At 42.6% G+C, this 20696-nt stretch overlaps 1 protein-coding gene across 1 annotated transcript in view; it reads left to right on the top strand.

The window, feature by feature from the left end:
• The first annotated feature begins 15745 nt into the window (after positions 1–15745).
• Positions 15746–20696, top strand: part of TMEM131 (transmembrane protein 131) — a 98612-nt gene continuing 93661 nt past the window's right edge. Inside the window, exon 1 of the mRNA XM_034071591.1 lies at positions 15746–15885. The gene's annotated coding sequence lies outside the window, so the exon portion shown is untranslated. The remainder of the gene's footprint in view (positions 15886–20696) is intronic.

Genomic DNA, 20696 nt, shown 5'->3' with positions numbered 1-20696 from the left:
GTTTCTGTCTAGTAGCTGGAAGAATGAGTAATGGCTGATCTCATGATCACCTTAGAAAATAAGTACTCTTAGAGTTGGGTCTTGGTTTTCCTCACATCACTTCCTGGGTTTCTCTTTTGTTAGAGACTTTTACGGATAAGAAAATGTTTACAATATGCTAGGTAAGTGGAAGGATTACCAGGTATAATGGGATCAGAGCTGGAGTCTGCCAAAGGACCATCTCTCTTCTGTGCATAAGGGAAGCACTGGAGTGACACTGTGGGGATCGGAGGCACAGCATTGCAGTCCCACAGGAACAGCAGATGGATGGGCAGATCTCAGATACTTTTTGGCAATGGGGGATCAATAACTCTCACATTCAGAATGATGGGAAAAAAGAAAAACTCTGCCCTTCCTTCAGCAAGGAGACAGCACAGATAGCAGGGTCTTAGCCACATGTTCCGTGTTTCTGTTCATGAGCACAGAAGGCCCTGCTTACTAAGCAACTTCCTCTTCAGGGAAAGAAACAAGGCAGACCCTCCTGCATAGAGCCCATTAGACCACACTCGCTGTTTAGAGCCATCTGATACCCTGGGAGAAGAAGAAAGAATTCAAATATCTGAAACCATCAGAGTGAGGACTGTGCAAGAGAATAATTAAGTTATCAGGTGGTGGCACGTGCTATAATTGCTGGATTGTAGGGAAATAGCATTCAGCAGCTGTTATTTTACCAGAATTACTAACTTCAGTTCCCTCACAGACATAAATGAAAAAAAAAAAAACCCAGCTGTCTGCTGCCTACAAATCTGAGATCACAAGCCATGGGCCTCAGAAAGTGCTTTTGCCCTAAATGTCTGCATTTTATTACAGTTGTAGATATACACCATAAATAAAATGAACGAAAATATTCATTTGCTTGGTAACTAAAACAAATTTTCTACCCATTAATGTGCTCCTCAAAGTACGAATAAATGTGGACTGATGTCAAATGAGTCACAGATACAATAAAATAATGATGTTTATCTTTACATGTCAGCTGTTTTGCTATATGAAAGTCATTTCACATTACAGAGCTTGTAAAGTTAAATGAGATTATGCCACAACAGTAATAAATTATTCTAGGCCTTTCTTTTCTGTGAATAAGGAGAGAAAGAGACCAAAAACCCACGATCTATGATTCTAATGTTAATCTTCATAAGAACATCTATTTTACTTGAGACAAAGTCTTAAACAACTGTTTTATTGCAAAGGTTTTGGTAACCCACCTGGATCAGCGCCTTAGATCACCCTACTAATCTTTGACCACAGAACAACCCTAAACTGAACTGGCAGAGGTATGAGTCAATGTTCTTTCACTGTGATAACAAAGACAAGACATTTTGGCAAACTGCCTTGGTTGCTATCTGTTTACCAAGAGAAATTTATTCACAGCAAGGCTGGTCACCTAAAAGCAGGACTCTGCAGTTCTAACTCTCAGTTCAAGGGCTAGATTCAGGCTCAGAGAAGTCTTGTGAGTCTCCCATCACTGCCTTGACTCGAATTAAGCTTTCCACTGCACAAAAACTGCACAGCTTTAACTCAACCATTACCTTTTGGGCAGTTCAGTTGCCTCTTGGTTGCAGCTTCCAGTCCCTGATCACTCCTATATAGATGAGAGAATGAATACTTTAAAATGATTGGGCCAGACAGTCTCCTCCAAGAGATGGTGCTCTATTTTATTACTGACATGCTACGCAGCTTCATACTGTAATTGCTGCCTCTGAGCCAGTGGCAGTGAAGGAAGGCAATGTTGCTTTTCACTCTGGGCATGTTACTGACTTTCCCTGGTAGCCTTTGCATACTTTGCACCTGCAGCAGTGGGCTCAACACAGAAAAAATGTTTCTTCTACGAAGACATTTGGTGTCCTTGAGTAGGAGGAGGGCTTTCCAGTCAGTGAGCTAATACTCTTCAAGAGTAAAGGGAAAGCAGAACAATGTATTGACAGTGCTTCTGGATGGCAGGGCCAAAGCCTTTTGCCACTAATTTGAATATGTAGGCTGTGCATCTTGCAAAGTAGAGTCTTATAAAACTTTTCTTGACATGCAGGATGGAAAAAAAGCAGCTTGGCTTCTTGGAAATCCCAAATAAACAGCAAACCAAAAAGCATCAGTAGGGTAACCCTCACAGAGGCAATTATTTGCATTGAGGAAGCTTTTGCTGGGGGTTTCCCTCTACTTCTGGTCAGAAGATGGTTTAAGTGAGGAAGAATTTCATGAAGAAGAATTTCATGAGGAAGAATTATAAAAATACAGAATTCAGAATGAGTAATACAGGGAGGCTGCATGCCCAGAGCAAGGCCATCAGCAACTCTTGTATGACCATATACTTTGAAGAGAGTTTGCACAAAGGCAACTCATTGTTAGCTCAAGAAGATAATGTCACTGATAACACCATGGACAGGCTACCTATGGAGCTCTAGACACTGAGACAGAAATTTAGGGTATTTTTTCAAGGGTATCAGCTGTGAATTCCCAGCCTCAGGGTGAGTCATTTACACCAGATGCAGAATTTCAAGGAATCATTTCTAGTCAAGTGACTAAAGAGTTGGAGGAGGCCCAAATGCAACGCATTCATAGGCATCCCATGGGTCAGATAAAAGAAGCTTAAGGGGGTCCCTGGCCAGAAGGTATTTGCATATGATGTAGAGACAAAGGCCAAAGGAGGTGGAGCTCTCCAACCTATGAGGGGGGGAAGCCTCACACAGGAAAGCAGGAGCTGCAGAGATGTCGGCACACAACGATTGGAGCAACATGTGTGATGAGCTGTCCAGGCACCTGCTGCTCTCTGCAGAAATCAACAGCTGAAAAAGGATGTGATTTGGAGAAAATATGATCCACAAAAAGTACTTAGGAGTTGAAGCGGAAGAAAATGTACTGCCAGAGTAACACCAGGAGCTACTAATGACTGACTGATGCAGACATCAAAAGAAATTAATCCCTCATCAAATTTGGAGTGTGTATGAGAAGTCAGTGGATTACAATTGTGTAACCAGTACTTCTGTTGCTATTGTACTGACAGTTGTCTTCATCTAGGGACCCTGGAGGGGCTCTAGGCTACTGAAGCAAGTAAATGTGCTCTGGAGCAGAACTGAGCCCCTCTGCAGAAAGCTGGCAGGAACAGACATGGCTTCAGGGAGTTCTCCAGGCTTCAGGTGCTTCTAGAATGAGTATGGAGTGACAAAGATTAATTGCTCCCTGTGATAGCTCTAAACTAGGTCATTGTGCAATAGTACGCCTAAGTGAACCTGCTGGAGTATTTGAAACTGCAGCTGTGCCATCAGGTTTTCTTCTTGTCAGGATGCTGCCTCATGTGGCATCAAAACTCAATCTCTTAGTAAGAACAAAAAAAAAGTGATTGATGTTACTAGGCCCAAAGGACAACAGACAAATGTTTCACAGCATGCCATGGCAAAGGAGTGTGGAACATCCAACTTTGTTCAGAAATTAGGGAAACACTCACAAAAGGCAAAGAATAGAAGCTAATGCTCCAATACAACCCATTTTCCATAAATTTGCAACGCAAATGGATGTAGTATCAGGTGACATGCCACAATGTACCCTTGCATCTTTTTTTTGTCATAGTGGATAATTGTGCAGGATCACATCTGGAGGTGGGAAATGGCCTGACCATGTTTACAACATCCTGAACTTCCCATAGGCAACTATTAAAGAAAAAAACCACAAATAGATAAAACTCAACAACTTCCTGAGTCATAGCTTTACAGTAAATCCTGAGAAATTCAACCCAAAACAGGGGGACACTCCTGAAGTCAAGAGCAGAAGGGGAGTCTGGGTCATCGAGTTGCATTGACACTGACAAATTAAGACAAACTACTGCAAGTCCTGCAGGCTACCTTTTGTACCCAGAGGTACTTCAGAGGATGAGAAATTATCTAACTCAGGGTATGAAAACTGAAGGCACCCAAGAAAACCCCCAGGAGGAAAATCCACCCCAGGCTAAAGGATCTCTGAGGCTTTTTAGAAAATGACTTAAGGAGGTTTAACTCACAGGGGATGTCTTTAGCTTCTGCACTTGAAGCCTTCAAGAGAAAAATAACACTCATTGCATGGGTCTGATCAGCACAACAAACATTTTTGTCTCACCAGCAACCTTGAATGAAGAATTTGGGGTATCCCTCACACTTGACCAGACAGTCTCATGCTGGAGGAACCTATGACCACTGGTGGTCTTCCTGCAACCACAGGGATCATGGCAGTGATCAAACTGCTAATGTTTAAAAGTTCTTGCTAACAAAACAGGGACAAGTTGCAGAGAATGCCTGGTGGTGATGCTGCATGGTGTCTTGGTTGGAAGTTGTTTGTATTGCATTACACTTTTGTGTAATGTGTTTGATGGGTGAGTAGAAGCTAATGGAAGCTGTGCCAGAGCTTTTACTGAGTGCTCTTCTAAGTCTTAAGACTTCTAAGTGTGAATGATAAAACAGCCTATTAGAAGACAGCTTTCCATAGATAAAGTTATGCCTATCATAAAGTCTTCAATGCTAAAAGTACTCCTAAGGTACTTAATTCCACATCTGATCCCAGCTGACTGAAGAGCAACAACTGGAATTTCACAGTACCCCACTCACAATCTCTTCGGGAAGATTAGTCCTGTAAACTGTAGGATCCGTGTGTAGAGATTATACTTTATGGTCATATAACTATGATATTCTAGAACAAAAATGTTCAGACTACAAATTGACATTGTTGTATAAATGAAAAACAGCCATCTGAAATAAGGCCTTATCTGTCACCACTTTTCAGTGGGGTGAAGCAGCACATCTGGTCTCCAATACTGTAACTGCCCGGCTGAACTGCGGCTGGGAACACTGTGGAGCTACCACTGCCTAGGAGGAAGGGAGTGCCTAGCATTAGTCACCAGAAACCAGGTCTGAATCACTTCATGGAGTCCTGATTCAGCAAGTTAAACACTGGTGTGAAAAAGAAGACGGGCCCTCGGCACTCTGCACTGAAGTGGAAAACTGCTGGGAAATCTAAAGGAATGCCAGGAACACGGCTCTGGATATCCAGCAGGACCTGGGACTGGGATGGGCCACCCGGGTCTCCATGGGCTTGGACACAGACGTGGGACATAGGTGTGCTGGGGGAAGATATCCTATGTCTGGGAAGGGCAGTGAAGCATATTAGGTGGCCTTGGGAGCCCAAAGCCATGTTCAGTTTGCTTTTCCCCATCTATTTTTGCTCACCCTGAGCAGATGATATGCAGGCTTATGCTCAGGCCTCCCATACCCGAGAACGACTGCCCACAGTTACGCAAAGCAAATGTGTGATTGGGGAATGCCACATCAGCAGTCCTCCTAGGGTGCATGGAGGATCAGTGCCAGCCCTCTATGTTGTTTACATAAGAGGATTTGATCTGTGCTTCCTAGTGTGATTCACTGGGCTCTGCCCCGCTGGAGTAGCTAGAAGTTAATTCCTGTGCTTCCTTACTTGCTCCTGGTGCTCTGCTTTCTACAACTGCGTCGGTAACAGTACCATTGCAGCAGGCGTTATGGTCCATTTTTAACACAGATATTTTTAATTGGCATTTTTGGTTTTCTGCATATTTCTTCTAACCATATTTTCTTGAGCTTACAACCTTAATTTTTCAACTGCAAATCCTGCTTTCTTTATTTAGCTGAAATTCAGAACACTAACATTTAGAAATACAGACTTGCCAGCACTGTTTAAATACCCTCCTTTAAATATGTAGCCTTGCAAAAATGAAACTGGTGCCCCTGTATTTTGAAGAGCTAAAAATGGCAGTGGTTTCAAAGATATGAAACATGAAAAGAAATAAAATGCTATGAAAAATGAAATTAAACTCTAAACAACTCAGCTTTCACTTGTGCTCGAGAAACTTGCACAGTTTTCTGTATAGGCTACTAACTTATTTATCAATGACCAGATGTAGTACCAAGTTTGAGAATTTCACAGAATGCCACTGCAGTGCTGGGTTTTGGGGTTTGGCTGGTTTTGGCTATTGTTTTGTTGTTTGTTTTTAATTAGGGACAGTAGTTTCAAAAATATGCTTTCCCATCTCTCTTGTAAATACATAGATTATCTACGTGAAGCTTTGGTGCTCCCTCTTCCCACCTTTCGTGTACATAATTTGTTTCTCAGTTTTCTGACTTGAAACAGATCACAAGGCTTAAGAAACACACAAGAATCATAGAATTATAGAATAGTTAGGGTTGGAAAGGACCTTAAGATCATCTAGAATCTAACAAAGCTTTGCTTTCCAATATTTTAAAGTGTTTTCCTTCCTCACATTTTGGGAGGAATATGCAGGTAAACCAGAAGGGATAGCAAATAACTGTGTTTTGAGCAGGATCAAGAGTTTGATATCTGCAAGTTCTGGACGTGACCAGCCCTCGTTGGGCTCAGACTCCTGATTAGCATACCGAACGATTTTTGCTCTTTATCTAACATGACTGCTGCTATGCAACATTTTCATGCAGCTTTATTGTTAAAATGCAGGTTACTGCAACAAATATGCACTTTGGCAGCTAGTTTATCTTGGTTTGTTCTTCTTCCTGCACATTCGTTTGTTTCATTTTTAAGTGTGGTGTGGCTTTCTGGAGACTTTTTACATCAGCAAATGCTGCTTAAGGGAGAAGCTGGACTCCCAAGATCCATCTGTCGTGGTTGTTTGCCCAAATGGTTCTCTGGGGATGTTTCTGTTACTAGTGTTGCCATGAAAGCAGGCTGATGGCTGTCTGCACAATCCCCAGCCAGGAAGTTCCTTTGGTTGCTTTTCATCTAGTCCCTTTCTTCTGACACGTCCAGCTTTGGTGGCCTACAAGGAGTCAGGCTTCCTCCTGTAAGAGCTATTGTGACCACTTGAGACACTCACACAAACCACACTGTCTCAAAGCACAATGAGAAGCAGAGGAATGTAGGCAAGAGAAAATTCTGTATAAGCTATGATTAAGACATTAACAGAACTGTTGTTTATTACTCAATTTTCTCTAACAGCAACCAAGATCAGAGGTTTTGTCTTTTATTCCCCAATGAAACCCTTATCTGGATCAAGTTGAGTCATATTCAGTTTACAGATTTTCTGCCGGACTCCCTCCTACACAGGTTTTCAAGAACTTGCAAATGTACCTTATTCTGTTCAGCCCTGTTTGACCATTTCCTCCCCATTCAACACCTAAATCATTTCTGCACAATTCTGGATTTTGTTGCTTGCTGCTTGTTTTGGACCTACATGAAACCCATTTTTCTTTGAAAAGATTAATTTCATTTCAAAATAATTTTAAATATGTTAGAGAAGATCTGGTTTTAATTATTTTTTCTTTGTTTTCAATATATTGTCATTTTTACATTTTACTTGAACAATCCAAAGGAATTATGTACTATGAAATATGAAATTTTATACTAAAAGTAGTGTTGTCCCAAAACCAGTTTGCTTCCACTGCGCAATGACTGGCAATTTGCTCTGTATCTGTGTATGACTGCTGCAGAAGCCATTGTGAGAGCTAACTACTGCAACGAACCAAAAGTGTCCACACAGAGTGGTGCATGCAGTTGCTTGTGGTCAGAGCTAGCTGGACATAAGCCAGACTGGTCTGGATATCAGGTACTTGCATTAATCAAAAGTTCAGAGCTGTGTTGTTGTGTCCTGCAGGGAGCACTTAGATGAGCACAGTGTCATGTTGTTGGAGTTTCAGTTTTCATATCAGAGCTGGCTTGCATCCTGGGACCTCAAAGCATAAGAGCAGGCAAGCAACTTGCACACCCATTCACATAGACATAACCTCTGAGGTATGTATAAGGTCTTTTAATATTCCAGAGACGACACTGGTTCCCAAATGCTCTGTCTTCTCTGTGTTCTCAATTCTCCCCCCTGTTCTTTCTGTTAGATGAAATTCCACCTTTGCCTTAGTGCATGCCCAGATGTCTATACCTCAGTTCAGACAGACAAGGCTGACAGGCCTTGTGCTGCCGATGGGAAGTGCAGCTGGCTCTTCTTAGAAATAAACTTCTCCAATACACTGCTTTTTCAGGAGCCTCAGAAGCTCAGGCTTCCTTGACCCTTTAACCTAGCCACAGATCCTTATCCAGGCAGCACTTCATCTTTTCCACCTTTTCATACTCTGGTGTATTACAAAAGACTGGGATGTCTCATACTCAGCCATATCTCAGCTTATGCAGATTGGGATTTGATAGACATATCTCAGTTTATGCAAATTGGGATTTGATAGACACTAGGCACAATTTTGCAGGACAGTGTGAGGATAGCCTAGTTAGGATGAGCCAGCACTGGGGACTACAGCCAAATCCTGAAGCACTGGCTATATCCCATTTGTGGGACTGCTCAGCCCCACACTGTTACTGAAGCCTCTTGCAGAGTTGTGTTACTCTTGTCCCTCTCAGCTGGTGCTACTTCTCTTTTTTTCTGCCCTGACAGATCTGGGGTCTTTTCAGAAAGGTGAAAGGGAGCGTACAACACTCATGTGCTCCATACCTCAGCTCTGCAGACCCCACTCTTGCCCCCAGAGCCTACAGCACAAAAAGGACAGCACAGCACATTTTAAAAGAAGGTGTGGAGGTCACAAATAAATATGGAAGCTGAGGCAATAGAGCCATGAAAGATGATACTTGTATATTCTATAGACCCTGGGGCTAACCCTCATTTGTAAATATCTCTGGTTTGCTTCTTGAGAGACCTTACTTCCCAGTGTGAGAGATGAGATAGTAAGCACTTGGAGACATGTTAAAGTGATGTCAGTCAGTCCACAGCAATAAAAATACCAGGAAAGGTCTTTCCAAGCCTACAAAGCTGCACCATGACAGCCTACCCTAGCTTTTGGTCTCATAATTTTATTATTTATTTATGCCCATTTTAACATGCAGAAGTGAAAGAGGTGCTTACCCACAGCAGCAAAGGGGAAGTTGGACAACAGTGAAAAGTCATCATTTATACAATCCAACCCAGAAAGAGAAATGAAAGAGATAGCAGAGACCAAAAAAGAGCAAACTGAAGAGCCTGTACCCAAAATGCCAGTACTAATGATAACACAGGCTACCTGAAAGGGCAGGAAAATCCAGATATCCACCTACTCATTTCTCAGACTGTGTAGCATATGACTCAGTTCAGATGGAGAAAATATCTGGAGCTGTCTGAAGGGCAAAGAGAAGCCACTAATCATCAAACTATTCAAGTTCCTCCAGAAGAGAGATTTGAAAAGAGACGAAGACACACCATAAGCACATAAAGCAAGAAGAAGCAGATGGAGCTGCTTTCAAATTTTAAGGCATTTAATCAAGTTCTACCATCAGAACTTCAATCTGCCTCATCCTGCATGTTAATCTTCATGTGCAGATGTCTCTGACTTGGGTCTCCTTCTTTGAGGATCAAGGGCCTAGGCAGCAACTGGAATCTGCAGCAATGAATCTACAGCAACTGATGTGTGACCTCTTTGGATGCTTCACCTACTGCTCTGTTCAGCTTGTGAACTGAAATCAATAGCACCTCACAAAAATGCCTCCCTATGCCATAGGGATATGTGAATTCAATGTGCATTGGCAGGTAATCTGGGGCTGAATTAACTCTGGCCAGTGATTTCAGATGGAGGTGTCTGTGGCTGGGCTTCTGAATCTGCATGGAGACAACTAGATAAATGATCAAGCATGCTGATAATTTTCAAGTTGCCATGAAAACAGTCTGAATATTAACTGATACCTTTTCACCCAGGTACGGATACCCCTTGTCACTGGGGCATCATTGCAGTGGTGTTGGATGTGCTCGCCAGAAAAGATACGCGTAGCTGAGTATATCACCATTTTGGTAGAATCACATTTAATTGAACAGATTTACAATGAAGTTTTAACACTCAGAAAAGCTTTAGGAACTTAAGAATGTATCTGTGCATCTTTTGGCTGAACAGGATATTTGGTTGGTCAGCACTCTGCTCAGGCTCATTCATTTTCTATTTCTTCCTCTTTTCTCTATCTTTCTAATGTATCAGCAAATTCCTTCTGCAGTCAAGGGTGGTTTCACACTAGATGCCTCTTCTTCCAGCAGAAAAATCAACACACAGAATTTACAACACACTTAGCAGCTATCTAGCATGGTTGAGAGGGTATGACACTCCAATACCACTTCAGCAGTCTTGATTTTCTACCAGACTTACCATTGAACGGAGTTCTGAGTTGCAAAGTTCCAACAATGCTGAATCAGTGTGGAATATGAGGGGAATAAATACCACATGTCTTGCTATTACACCAAATACCTATTAACTATAACAGAAATTGTGCCAGGTTGTCAAAACACCGAGGAGGCAATACTGTTGTGCTGGCAGCAATAGGGGGCCACATTTCTGCAACCCTGGGGAATGAATCTGGAAAGTCTGCAACAAGGCATCTAACATAGACATGGCTGAATGGGAGCCAGTTCCCTTCTGACAGCACCCTTCTGCATGGACCTAACTTGCTGTTGAAGTCTTCTGCTCTGTTGGACTCTGTGGCGGGAATGAGCTCTTTGTGCTGTATTGCCCAAGTTTGCTATGTCCCACTGTGTGGCACCACATGGGATAAGGCATGAGGACACTAATAATGCATTAGGTCAAGTAACAGTGGTTTGTCACTCAGAATGGAGAGCTCTTGTCACTAAACTTCTGCCACACAACACCCATTCCTAGCCAGCCTCCTCTGCGTGCCTTCACCTTTTATACAGCCAACCTATATGCCAGACACAAGTAATTAGGTGATCCCAGATCAGAGCTGTCTGGTACCAGGATCACAGTAGGAGAGAGGGATTACAATATGGCAATTGCATGAACTGATATAGCAGTGGGGAAATGTGAAGAGGTTGGTCAAATGGATGAGGTTTACTGCATGCAAATTTCCAGGTATGTATCCACAGCAACAGTTCATGTCATAGTTCATAAGAGTGATACTACAGCTAGTACTATTGCCAGCAAAACACTGCATCAGTTCTTTTATTAGTGTAAACCAATAACCCCAAATCACACAGAATTTCATGGGTTTTATCATGGCAAAGCTGAAAGCAGGCTCTCATTAGGCAAGCAAGCATGTATTATATATAATGAGCCCAATCAGGAGTCATCCCTTTCTCTGAGAAGGTAGCACCTGGATCATAACATTTAGTTAATGAAACCTAAAATTCTTAAAGTTAAGGATATATTTTCTCAATGGGTTAACAAAAATCAGACACACCTTGGACTTTAATTTAGGTGTATGATCATATGCGTGATTGGGCAAACAGAAACTAGAAGTAAACAGATGATAAAAAAGAAAATTTACCACTGTTTATCTAGAAAATAAAGTCATTAAGTAAAAATTAATGAGGGTTCACTGAAAATAAATCTTGTAGACAATCCTGAATATTAAAACTCCAGTGTATCATACCTATTGTTTTCTCCATCCACAAGTTTCACAATGCCACAAATGAAATGTTGAAACAAAGCCCTCCAATGACTTGAAGCTGTTATGGACATTGAAGCAGGGCAAGAGACCTGAGCCACTTGTCCTCACTGCAGGTTTGCCTTCAGCACACAGGTCTAGCCAAGTACCAGAGCTGCAAAGTATCGGTAACTAAAAGACACACCACAGATCCAAGGGCTGGAAATCTAGTTTTAGGGTGCTCGAAAGTGTAGCCAAGTGATGCAAAAAGCTGAAGTGATGCAAACTCATTTTGGCAGCTCCAGGTTATTGAAACATTTCTGAAAGGAAAGCTTTTCCCCAGCAGACTCAATGCTGGTACATGCATCGTTTCTGTGCAATCCATCATAACGTCAAGGCAAATGAGGCAATTTAAGGAACAGCGGCAAGAGTTATCTGGAAGAATGGTTTTATAGAGAAAGGTTAAAAGAGTTTAATACATCTAGTTTCATTAAAGCAGAGGTAGTAGATACAGGCATGTCTCCAGCCAGCAAATGCTTAAGTAACGCAAACCTTAAGGATGGGGAAGAAATACTTGGGCTTATACATATGGGAACAAGTAGGAGTAAATGAAAAGAGGGTGGTGAAAGACTGAGTATCAGGAAATGTTGTTGGCAGTGAAGAACAGAGCTTGTGCAAATTTTTCAGAGGAAGTGGTTGGGAATTCCTTTCAATTTCTTCAAAAAGAATTTGAAAAATACCAATAAACAAGCCACCAGGAAGAAGTCTGTACTAGGCAGAAAGTTGATTGGCTAATCCAACAGTCTCCTCTCTCCACATTTCATTCTTTGCTTGGTTAATTTTCCACCAATTGACCATGTACAACATTTGGTAGAAGCAAAGAGAAAGTAACCTGAGGCACATTCATGACAGAAACACCAGTGGCAGTTTAAGAGCCTATTTCCCACCATGAGTTCCTCCCAGCTGAATCTGAGAAAGGAACCCCTTAAAGATTTCTCACTTATTAAAGTACAACATCACCTGGATTTGTTTCGTGTACCACAGAAGAGGTAATCCCATGCATGACAATGTGGTTCAAACATTTGATTACTGCTTTTGCAGTCTGTCAGGCAGATCACCTCTAATGAGTACCAGCAGTTAAGGGGTTATAGCTTCTAATTAACTGTACTTCCACCCTCCCAGAAGTTTCTGCTTCAATAGCAAAAGGTGGCAGGACAGAAACCACACACCTGTATTCTAGACATCCTGGTTCCTTGCCCAGAAAAAAAAAGTATAACCCATCAATGACTTCTGTGACATTACAGTCGGATGCTCACACTTGGGTGTGCTTAGCAGAAATAGTTTACGCTACTGTAGCTCAGGAAAATGTTGTGATCTTTAAGTACACACCTTTTCACTTAAGGCAGGCAAAACTGAAGGCAGACCCACCATACCTCTTCTGGTGCTAAATTCACTTTGTTTTAGCAGTCATGCTAACAAAGCTCAAAACTGCTGCAGAATTCAGAGTGTGGCTCCCCATTTCAAAGCCTTTCTGATGTGTTCTCCAGTAGAACAGGAGATTTCTTCATCTGATGAGACAGCTGTTGAACTTTAGCGTGTATGCACTCATGTGATTTCTTTTTATCAACACAAATACATTTCCATAAGAACTACTTCTATGTCTTGTTACAGTTTACTACAAGAAGGTTGGGGTTGTTTTAGTATAGGAATTGGGTTTTTTTAAAAACTGCTCAGTAGGCTCAAGCATTACTGCAATATCCAAATGTTAATATTTATACACACTGCATGCACAAACCAAGCAATTTGAATAGCCTCAAACATGTATGAAATAAATTAACGGAATGCTTTTTGCTTTATCATTTACAGACATTGAACCATATTGTATTGTTTTTTCCTCCACAGAAAACAGTGGGAGTTCTGGACAAAGATGAAAGGGAGAATACATATTGTGAGCTATTTGTTTTATACACATCTAATAATATCTTCTGTAAAAGACATTCTGTATATAGAACAATTAAAAACTGCCTATATTTTAATGCTGTAAGGTTTGAGAATCATACATCCCATAATGGTAGGATTCACAGTTGTTCTCTTATTTATATCATGGCCTTTTTTTTTTTTTTAATAGCACAGTTGGCATTTCCATTTTTACTCCAAGGCAGATTTTGCCATCCTTACATCTTAGTTTCATTAGAGTTCCCATTCATTTTAGTGGGTAGGATGCTCTACAGCATGAATTACAGCAAGAAAGTCTGGCTGCTCAGTTGTGCAACTCTGCATTTGAAATACAAGAAATAGAAAATAGCTGACTCCTTTTCCAGAAAAAGTGTGTGTACAGTAGTCTAGTGAAGAAGGCAAAATCACTCTTACAGGGCCCACCATAATAAATAAGCAGCACTAGCAGCTGTTTGTCTTTCTTAGTTCTTAGATTTGATTGTGCTCTTTGATGAACATGTCTATCCCCCACAGAAGTCAAGATGTGAGCTTCTGCTCACAGCAGTGGTTGGGCTTTGTGTTTACTGTGGTTTGGGTGGTTCCAAGAGCTGTGAACAGAGACTCATGTGCCTAAATCACTGATTCATATATAACCTTTTCCAATGCAGTGGTCAAAAGATTATGCAAGTTTGAAAGATTAGTAAGAAGCCTTTAACTTGATTCTTCATACGCCTTCTGGAAATGATCACTGTTGCTGGGGGAGGCCTTGACCTAACGTTTCTCACTTTCTGTTTTTCCCTTTAATATAAACGTAGCCGGTGCTGTGACCATAATTCAACAACACAACAGTATCCAGAATTTCAAGGTGTCCTTAGGGCATTCTGAAAATAAAGAACAGTGTATGTTATGACTGTGTAAGAGCCATAATAAATGTTACTATTTTTAGGTAGGCTGTGCATTAGTCAGTCCCTTAGAGACTTAGGATCTATTACACTATCCCAATCTATTATACTGTTGTGACAGCTGAAATTCCACCACGTGTTCAAGCACTTCAAACCTAACATAACGTGTTGATCATGTACGGAAACAAATGACTAAGGAACAGAGCATGGGTGCAAAAAGTTTTCTACTCTTAGAAGCTAAACCAGCTCAACAGTACTACTGTCTGTACTATAGACTCCTCTGTCACTTTATCTGAGATGACTTTAGCAGTTATCAATCATGATCTCAGACAGATGATACCCAGCCCAAGCTGTGACTGTGCTTCACATCTCTTTATCAGTAGCAAAGCCACACCGCATGCCTGGCATCACAGCTTCTTTCAGCACTGGCAAAATGTGGCCATTTGCCAGCACACCCACTTGACAGACATCAACCACCTACTTGTAACACCATGCCTTCCTCCCCATTGCAAATTCATTTCATGCATTTCACGAAGGCCGTATGGCCACTCGTGTCACAAAAACAGATAGTGTCAAGTATAAATCTTTCCTCAACAGCGGCTGCCATGTGGTATCACACCTTGCTCTAGCAGGGGGCCTCACACTACACCTTAGGCACGCAATACCTCCCTGTCATCTGACTTCTATTACCGGTGAGGGTGCTGTGCAGACAGGCCCGGCCCAGCCCGGCTCGGCTCGACCCAGCGGATTCCCACACTGTGGCAGCTATTGACATATGGGCCCCTCAACATCTCGGGCCTTCAGAGGCGCGGTCGGGAGGCTAAGACATAGAATAGGCCATAAACACCACACAGAAACGTCCCCCCCAAGAGGCCATTGCCCCCCTGTTCATCAGCGAGGCCGTAGGACGCCGCACACAGCCCGAGGAAAGCTTGCCTCCCTCCGCCACAGCCCAGCACTCAGTCACCATCCCGCCGCCATCTTGGATGTGGGCAAGACTAGCCCCGCTACTATCTGTAAGGAAACAATGCAGCTACACCTCAACTCTTCAAAAGACAGGGTGAAGATTACTGAGGAGGCGGAATGACCCGTCCACGAACAGCCAGCACCTACAGGAGACCTAAAGTTACATTAGAAAAGAAAGCCGAACAAAAAACCCACAACAAGCCACTGCCCGAACTTCCTACCACAGGCGGGGAAAACAGGCGGCTTGCCCGTACTTAAAATGGCACTTGCTTCCGCCGCCTGGAAACCCCGCCCCAGGCAGCAAGGTACGCGCCTCTGTGTGCGTGCGTGCGCGCACCCCTGTGGAATGCCCCCCCCCCCCAGTGACACACGCGTCAGGAGACGCAGCGCGCTGCGGGGTGCCCGCCTCGCCTCCCCTCCCCTCTCCTCCCCGTCCATCTACCCCCAGCCCCGCCCCTCCCCGAGCTCCTCCGCGCGCGCGCCGCGGCCCGGCCGGAGACGCGGCGGACCCGCACCGGCTGCGGCAGTGCGATGACGGCGCGGCGGGAGGCGGCAGCGGCGGGCCCCGGTTCTCCCGGCTGCCCCGGCTCCCCCTTCCCTCGCGCCGGCAGCTGGGCGGCTGCCTGGCGGGTCGCGGCGCTGCGCTTGGCCCTGGCGGTGCTTCTTCACACGGCCCGGGCCGAGAAGGAAGGTGAGACCCAGATTTCTGGTCCTTTATGTCCTTCCTCCAACGGCTGTTGTGGAGCCGTTGGCGGCTGCGGCTCTGGGGAGGGGACGACGCGGACGCCTGTCTGGGTGGGGGGCGGCTGATGGGGCGAGCGGCCTCTTCGCCCCTTCTTCCCCTTCGGCGGAGCCGCCGGGTCCTGCAGCCGCCGACCGTGCGTTCCCATGTCCCTCCGTCGTCCCCGTCCCCTTCTTTCCGGCCGCGGCTGCTGGGGTGCGCCGGCTGGTCTGTGTGTGTGGTGGTGAAAGAAGGGGGGTTTGGTGACTCTGGGGTGAGCTCGATGGGGTTTCTTTTCTCTGACAGCGGCGGGGATGGAGCTGTAGCTGCCCTTTAAAAAGGAGAGAGGGGAAAGAAAGGGGAGGGAGAAAGAAAAAGGCAAGCGCTTTCTCGCGTTGAGCTGGTTTCCCTGCGGCAAGCTTCCAGCAGGAGAGCGAGCCAAGGCAAACAGGCGGGCAGACCTGGCTGAGAAAGGGCAGAAATGCAGGCTCGGAAGTAACAGCAGGACCCCTTTCGCCTCCCCGAACTTCTGACAGGTGTCTGACGCCTTCCCCAGGCCGGTGGCGTTTTGTTCAAACTCTAGTGAAAGTCAGACGGGGACTTCTTAACTTGCAGCGTCTTTGATTTTGGCACATTGTCTTTTCATTGTGGTTTAACTAGGCAAAAAGAGCCCCGAGCGAAACACCTAAGCATATTCTGTACCATTGCTGAAAACGGCATTAAAGCATTTCCAAGGTGCAGGCTCCCGGTCTTCTTAAAGCTGTGGCTGTGTGGCAGTGTTTGAAAAGCAGCAGATAAATGTAATGTATTGCAGAAGTAGGTGAAACAGATCTACTTTGTCTGACACGAGGATTTGCTTTTCGAGCAAGTTGCTGCACTGGAGGAGGGTAGACTGGAAGGCGATTGAAGTGTATCAGGGCAGATGAGGCCTGAGAGGATGAATAAAAAAGAATAAGAAGGTATGAAATAACAGTTTAGTGAGTTTAGTTTCGTTAATTATGTTTCAAGACCAAACTTGAGGAAAGAAATGCATCCAGCCGTGCGTGTGTAAGATCAAATGTAGGTACACCCTTCATGTTCTAATAAAGGGCTCAACTTGAGTAATTTTTCAGTAATTCATTTTTACAAATATGATGATGCTGATATTAAGATGGTAAAAAAACCCAAATATTTTGCATCACAGCCACTCTTTTTTATTTTTCTTCAAAAATGTAACATTTAGAAAACATTGTGAAGAAGATACAATATCCTTAGTGAGGAGAATTTGTTAGCCTGTCAGTTCAGACTATACTGTCTTGAGGTGCTAGAAGTTCAAATGCTTCAGAAATACCTGTTTTTTGATTCTGATTTTGATAGCATTTTTTACAGGTAGTAGCTTGTATGACTTTGTAAGCATTATCAGTGATGTCATGCACCAGTATGATGAAGTTGATTCATGCCCTAAAACTTGTGACAGCTGGGGCCATGGCCTGGTTTGTTAATTTGTGAAGGAGGTACTGTTTTTCTCTGTGGGCTTCTTTGGCACTCCTAAATAAATGAAGGCAGGTTTGGATTCACAAAATTTGAATGGATGTGATTGAGTCCTTCAAGAAAATGGACTAGCTTGTACTGATAACCATTTCCTTCAGTTGATACAGTCTAATACTTAAAACTTATCCTAGCAGCACTTCTGTAGTTTTCAAAAAGTGCATTCAATTTGAATATATGTATATTTTTTTCCTTTTCTCATTTCTGACACTCATTTTTCTTCCCAGGATTTCTGCTGCTTGAGTGTAGTCTACGAGTGATGCATTTATGCACACTAAATCTTGGTTTGGTGGTTTGGGGCTTTGTTGATTTTGATTTCTTTTTTTAATTTCCTTGTGGTTTTTTTGGTGTGTTTTGGTTTTTTTTGGGGGGGGTTGGGGTGGTGGTGGTTTAATCTGTTATACGCGCCTTAGAATTTTTTCATGGTCTGCATTTGTGGATCACACTTTGGAAACTTGTCTTGGAGTCTTCCTTTTTGCTGAGTGCAGTGCCTGTTGATACTCTGGGTAAAAGAACAGTAGAGCTTTAAAGCAAGACAAAGTCAAAGTTGATTTGTGAGATCCACTCCCACTGATCTTAAACTACAGTCTAAGTGCCAGTCTGCAAGGGGCCATAACTGAGAATAGGAAAAGATGGACCAGCTTGGACAGTGGCCCTTCAGGCCAAGGTAGGAGCTCAAAATGAAGGAGGCTCTGTCCTTCAGTGCCTTAGCCTTCTGCTGGGTTGTGTCAATTTAAACATAGTAAGAGTTTAAAAAGAAAAAGCTGGAAGTAAGGAAATAGCTAGGAATATCCTTTACGTCTCCCAAATGTGGGCATACATGTTTCACTACAGCTGCAGGAAGGAAGCTGTGGAGAGAAATTGGTTGTGCATTTTTCTTGTTCCTGTGCTATTTCTGCACTGCTTACTGGAAGGTGACTGTAGTAAGACAAAGCTTAGTAAATATTCCAGAGAAGTTGTTAACAGAGAAATGATAGAAGTGACAGAGGAATAGATCAGAATATTGCAAAATAAAGTGAAAAATTAAGGTGGAAGACATTCTTTTCCTCTTACGTTGCATGTACATGAGCAGACACTGGGGAGAGATGGAGCTGATGCATGAGAGTTATGCTGGCTTCATGCTTCTATGGAAAGGAGCAGCAAGCAGTTCTTTATGAAGCTGAAGCTTTTGTGAGTAGGAAGAAGATTGATGTTGGAGTATTCCAGATTGACATGATTGCTTCTAATCCCCAGTCTGAGTTAGAGTTTGAAGGTGAAATTATAACATAAACAGCTTTGCCATTTATCTAACAGCAAAAAGCAAAACTGAAATCCTTTGTGTAGACAAACTGTAAATCAGACTCACAGGGAACAGTGATACTGCTGTAAGCTCTGTCTGCTAGAATAGAACTTGTGGGAAGTATCTGGTATCTGAACGAATAAGAGAGCAGAGAAAACTGCATGTGGACCAGCCAAAACCCATCGGTTTCAGACTAAACACTGATATGTGATTTTTTTTTCTCTCTCTCCTTTTTTTTTTTTCTTTCTGTCTAGCTGTGTCCTCAGTACCCATGTATTGCTGAGGAATGAATAAGACTGAGGAGGTTGTAAAATGTTTTGTTTGTTTTTTTCACTTAGGAAATCCGTGAACCCATAGCAAAAGAATGACATGGCAGAGGAAAAAAATCTGCATTCAGTCTCAGAGCCACTTGTCCTTTAGGAGGGGCAAAAATAATGTAAGGGTTTCTTTTGCAAATACGTATCATTTTCAGGCTTTTTGTAGGCTCATCCTTTCCTAGTGTAATTATCATGTTCTATATTGCCATATGGATTGAGGACAACTTTCAGTTTATATTTGGGGGTGTGTGGCTTTTTGTTGTGGGTTTTGGTTTTGGTTTTTTTTAGGTGTTTTTTTTTTTAATTTATTTATCTTTTGGGGGGGTCAGGACACAACAGTGCTTTGGATTTCAGGAAGCTGTAGTAATCCCATAAATGCAGTGGTAAAATGCTTTGAAGACAGATGTCTAACATAGCATGTTTTTTATCTGAGAGCTGTTTTATGGTTGTTCCTGTATTTATATTAATTTATATGTTTTAAAAGTCTTAATTTTATACAACAGAAATTTACTTTTGTTTAAAATCACTTTTTATTTGGCCAGCTGACTGCAAGCCTGTTGGGACTGTGTTGGTAGTTCTCTTACCTACCCACCTGCTCACAAGATCGGTGCAATTAGAACAAAGTTGATATTTAGTCTAGGTTCAGTCCCTAACTATAACTTTTGAAGTAATGTCTTAGTGCTGGATCTGTGAAAGAATGCTATTTAAAAATCTAAGATCTGGTATAAGGTAGGTCAGTGAAAATGCAAAAAGTTTTTTTTCTAAAGCTTGACATATTCTCTGCTAATTTCCTAGAAACTGAGATAGTGGAAATAATAGGTAAAGTAATAATGGAGTTGAAAGGAGGTGTCATTAAAACAGTGCATTGGGGTGCTGGAGTTCTGGTTCCAGTTTTGTCATTCTGTCTTAGACAAGTATCTTTTCCTTTTGACTTTTACCAGTATCTGAAGTGTCCATCCAGGATATTTCATGAGTATCAAAAGTAGACTATTGCTGTAAGGTGATGTGGAAGGTGAGGCTTATGTCTCAAATAATATAAAATAATCTCTTCGCATATGCTGCTTGTTTATCATATCCTGCTGTCAGAACTAATAGATAGCATGCTACCCTTTATTTTAATGTTAATGCTTTAACCCTGACTTAAACCTAGAAAGAATGACCTCAATAGAACTAAAAACACTCTAGCTGCTGAAGTAGCACATCAAAATTATGAATCATGTGAGGAAAACAGCAAGAATAAAAATTGACTGTGCTATCTCACTGTCATTTTGAAACTTAAGTATGGAAGAGCTGATTAGGTTTGTACTATGTTTTTGCTCTCGTGATTGATAAATATTAACTGTGCTTGCATTGAAAGGTCTCAAACTTGTCTGCAGAATCTTTGGGCTAAATGAAATATAAGGAAAAATGATAATGCAGTGGACAGAAAGTTGAGACCCCGTGTTCTCTGTGGCCTTCTGTGTAATGCTGGAATGGTTGCTGTTCCCGTCTGCATCTCTTTCTCCCTTGCTGTTGGCCAGTTATATTGCATGTGTCAGGCAGGCTGAAGTACCCTCACCTGTAGAGTTTTATTAAAGGATAGTGTGCTTCAGTTCAGGGCCTTGGATTGTAAACTCTTGAAGCAATTTGCTATGTGTTTGCATAGTGCCTAACATGAC

The sequence above is a fragment of the Melopsittacus undulatus genome, chromosome 2 (assembly GCF_012275295.1).
Source record: "Melopsittacus undulatus isolate bMelUnd1 chromosome 2, bMelUnd1.mat.Z, whole genome shotgun sequence".
Lineage (NCBI taxonomy): Eukaryota > Metazoa > Chordata > Aves > Psittaciformes > Psittaculidae > Melopsittacus > Melopsittacus undulatus.
This window is presented reverse-complemented; position numbering and strand designations above follow the sequence as displayed.